Source organism: Neofelis nebulosa, chromosome 8 (assembly GCF_028018385.1).
Source record: "Neofelis nebulosa isolate mNeoNeb1 chromosome 8, mNeoNeb1.pri, whole genome shotgun sequence".
In the NCBI taxonomy this organism is placed as follows: Eukaryota; Metazoa; Chordata; class Mammalia; order Carnivora; family Felidae; genus Neofelis; species Neofelis nebulosa.
This window is the reverse complement of record NC_080789.1, coordinates 51,113,114-51,117,699: the sequence shown is the minus strand read 5'-3', so window position 1 is coordinate 51,117,699 and position 4,586 is coordinate 51,113,114. Positions and strand designations below refer to the sequence as shown.

The window sequence follows — 4,586 nt, the reverse complement described above, 5'->3', positions numbered from 1 at the left end:
AAATTAAAAATTTTGCTGAAATTGTTAACGAACATTTAAAGGTCAAGTGTGAGAGTATATGGTATAAAGTTTAGAGTGAAAGCACAGAACTGCCGAGAGCCACAGAGATAGAGAAATTCACACTCCCCTATAGGGCCCTCTCACAGACCTCACTGAGTGTGCATGAAAAACTGGACATAGAATGAAAATCTGAAGAAGCATCTCTTAGGGTACATCCCTGGAGAAAGAAAGAGCATCCACTGAGATGAAGGCATGAAGATCTTCCCATATCCTCTCATATGTCTCCTACAGAATAAAAGCCTTATCCCATTGGAGGAAGGGCATTAAACCCTGTTACCCTCAAGGTACAGATGAAGACACATTTCAGGTGAGAAAAGGAGCAGACAAAACCCTCTGAGGACAGGGAGGAATACATCTAGGCTCAGATCATTAGAGATTGCCAACCTCTGGGTGAGAAGAATTGTTGCAAAGGCCCCACCTCTAAGACACAGAATGGAGCACCTATCTAAGACTGGGACTGAAACAGAACAATAAAACACACCTCCAGTCCATTCCCAACACCAGGCTAGCAAACTCAAGAAACAGGTATCCAGTCCTCAAAAGTATGGAGAGAGCCCTTTGTGAGGAACAGGCCTAATGGGAAGACTTAAATCTGAGAGTGAAGAAGATATTAAGAAAAACCTTCTGGCAAACCACTCCTTACCCTAAACACAAGGTAATGCTAGAAGTTGAAGCTTGTGGTAGTGACTGTAAACATAGCAGGAAAATAACCCAAACCCACCCCTACTGTCTTGAACGATTTCCCACACATTAAAGGCCTAGCAAAATAAAAGTCATGCCCATTATCAACCTCAGTCTGTACTGTTCTACATAAGATGTACAGCTTTCAATCAACAATTGCAAGACATACAAAGCAGCAAATAAAAATAACACACTCCTAAGAGACAAAGCAATCAACAGAATCATGCTTAAACATGACAGATGTTGGAACTATCAACCAGTGATCTTAAGCATCCTAAAAAAAGATCCTTCAAGAAGACATAAATAGCTTGACTAGTCCTATATCTTTTAAAGATATTGAATTTCTAATTTAAAGCCTTTCAGAAAAGAAAATTCCAGGCCCAGATGACTTCATTGTAAGTTCTACCAAATGTTTAAGAAAGAAATAATCACCACTTTGTACAAACTCTTCCAGAGTTTGTATATAGAAAAGGTGGGAACAATTCTCAATTTATTTAATTATGCCAGCATTATTCTGATGCCAAAATCAAAACAAAGATGCTATAATAAAAGTACAAACCAATATCCATCTTGAACAAAGATGAAAAAAATCCTCAGCAAAAACTGAGCAAACAAGGAATAAAAGGGAACATCTAAAACTGACACAAGTCATCTACCAAAACCAACACCTTGTGTCATACTTAACAGTGAGAAACTGGATGTCCCACCTTCCTCAAGATTGGGAGCAATCCAAAGGTGTCCCTCCTACAATTCCTTTTCAACATCATACTAGAATTTTTAGCCAATGCAACAAGGCAAGAAAAAAAAAATAAGACATATATATTGGAAAGGAATAAATAAGCTAGTCGAGAATCATATAAATGGCCTCAAATTTTACCATACTTGCAAATAAACAAGTTAACCTGCCCTGTTTTCATGGATGCTGGCAGAGGGCACAAGATTCTTGCATCATAGGAAAGTATTTCATTACTTATAGTGATAGCAATCACCAGAATATCAGTATTTTCTTGTGCTGATAACTCTAACCCCAATTCCCACAGGGCAGTGTGAAAAGAGCCAGATGATATCTGCAAATGGTTAGGGAATCCAAATATTTTATATTGGCTGTCCCTGATTATAAGGGACTGGGGTTGAGGGTAGAATCTGACTACCAAGATGCAAAGAAAATATTTTGGTGTGATGGAACTATTGTATATTTTTAATATGGTGGTAGTTATGTGACTATGCATTTGACATAACTCATAGAACTTTCTACTAAAGAGGGTGAATTTTACTATACCTAAACTATACTATTTTTTAATGAAAAAATTATGGTGAGAGATACAGATAAAAATGTTATCTAAGAAAATTTTATCTAAAAAAGTCAAATAAGTTGTTCATTATTTTCCCTTGATGGTTATCATTTTATACATTGCTTCAGTTTTGATTCTCTGTTTTGGATTTCATAATTATTTGATTTTTGTATTTGAAAACTATTTTTGTACTATACCTATGTAATTATTTTTAGATATAAATTAATAGAAACTTGATTTAAAATGTTACTAATATACTACCTTGAATTCATGAACATTTTCTTTTTTTTTTAATTTTTAATTTTGTAAAAAGTTTATTTTGAGAGAAAGAGAAAGTGCAAGTGGCAGAGAGAGAAAAAATCCCAAGCAGGCTCCACTCTGTCAGCACAGAGCCTGATTTGAGGCTCAAACCCACAAACCATGAGATCATGACCTGAGCTGAAGTTGGACATTTAACTGACTGAGCCACCCAGGTGCCCCCATGAGCGTTTTCAATTAACAACTTTATAAGCACCATTAAAGCTGTTCCCACAACTCTATGAAGAAGAGAGGAAAATGTAATCATGAGCCACAGAAGTTAAACAACTTTCCAAGACTCATGCTACATTGACCCGTTCAGATCAGTCCAACTAAAGTCAGTTGCCTTGAGTCTTGTGTGCTACACTCCTATCGTTGGATTAACTGGATCTGGCTACTGTTCAAGGTCAAAAATACATAACACCAAACTTCCAGGCTAGGGGAGAAATCAGAGGTTGGAGCAAGATTACCAGGCCAGAGGTAGATGTACCAAGATGGAGATCTGAGATAAAGCAGACAGGTCAACATGAAGCAAGGAAGGCCAAAAGCTTTGGGAGTTTGGCCACCTTTTTAAGCCATAGTGGGACAAATCAGAGGTAAAGGGGACACCCTGAGAAAATTCAACCCTTTAGGCTCTGGATGAAAAAGGATGGGGTCAGGAAGGCCACTTGCCAGGTGAGAGGAGAGGGTCTAAGGCTGAATAACCAATTCAATGTGGGCAGTCTTGTAACCTTTCTGATCCCACTTCACAGATTAACTCTTGCGTGCTCCATTCTCCCAGCTCCCCTACAAGGTCCACAACTGATCAGTAAACTCACAAACTGCTGATTTTGTGGAATAAATAGCCAAGCCAATTGACTAAATTCATGATGTCAGCAATTTGTCAGATGTTTTGGTGTCTTTTAGATAGAACCTTTCCATCATCACTTCACTTAATGTTTCCAAATATGATCTTCTATTTAAAAGGAAACAAAGAGGGGCGCCTGGGTGGCTCAGTTGGTTAAGCGGCCGACTTCGGCTCAGGTCACGATCTCACACTCTGTGAGTTCGAGCCCCGCGTCAGGCTCTGTGCTGACAGCTCAGAGCCTGGAGCCTGTTTCGGATTCTGTGTCTCCCTCTCTCTCTGACCCTCCCCCGTTCATGCTCTGTCCCTGTCTAAAAAATAAATAAACGTTAAAAAAAAAAATTTTTAATAAATAAATAAATAAAAGGAAACAAAGAATAGCAGAAAGAACACATATTTTGTTTTGTTTTGAGAGAGAAAGTGAGCAGGGGAGAAGCAGAGGGAAAGAGAGAGAGAATCTTGAGCAGGCTCCATATTCAGCCTGACCCGGGGCTCGATCCCATGATCTGAGCTGCAATCAAGGGTCGGATGCTCACCCAACTGAGCCACCCTGGCACCCCAAGAAAGAACATATATTTTGGAGTCAAGCAGACTTGAAGCCATTCCTGCTGGTCCAGTGCTGCTTGTTGCTGTCTGGCTTTTGCAAATAATTCTTGCCTGCTGTCTCAATAACTCTTCTTCAGGAGTGCCAAGGTTTTCCAAACAAGAGCTGGTCTTTCTTCTTTTCAATGCTACAGTCTTGCATTCTTGTAAGACTTCTTTTACTTGACTGATATAAGAGCCAGAGCCCAAACTTTCTAGTGCTTGTATGACATGCTCAGGTGAGATGGTCTTCTTTTCAGATTTGTTGCAAATCTCATTGGCTTCAGAAGATACGAGGTGAATGAATTCAGTGCAGTAGTTCACCACCAGCTCCCGGGCATCGTTGGCCACCAGACTTGGGGAGAGTCTCTTTGATCATCTTATTGATAGCAGCTCTAGGTATCGTGAAAGCGTCCTCGTTGCCAGATGAGGAAGCCATCGTATCTCCCTCCCTGGCACGCCCCCGGACTATTAACCCCCCACCCCACCCCACCCCCACCCCGCTCTGGTCCACTATTCCGTTTTTCAAAGGCTGCCCTCAAAGTGTGATCCCAGGAGCGCGAAGAGGATGAAGAAAATGAGGGGAGTGGGGGAAGAGGTGGTTTATGAAGGTGGGGAGCACCCATGTGGGGGAGATTTAGGGCGAGAAATTCTGGGGGGGGGCTAAAGAGAATGGGGACAAGACTGCCCAACGTCGGAGAGGAGAAAGGAAAGGTGGTCCAGAAATTTGAGCACTGGAGAACCACCTTTGTGTCTCCTCAGAGGAGCGGGTGCTGTTGCCTAACCTGTCCCCAACACGCCGGAGGAGAGGCAAGATCTAGGGGCCCTGG

General features: G+C 41.1%; 1 pseudogene; it reads right to left on the bottom strand.

The window, feature by feature from the left end:
* Positions 1-204: 204 nt before the first annotated feature.
* Positions 205-4,195, bottom strand: LOC131483806 (protein Dr1-like; annotated as a pseudogene).
* Positions 4,196-4,586: the final 391 nt, after the last annotated feature.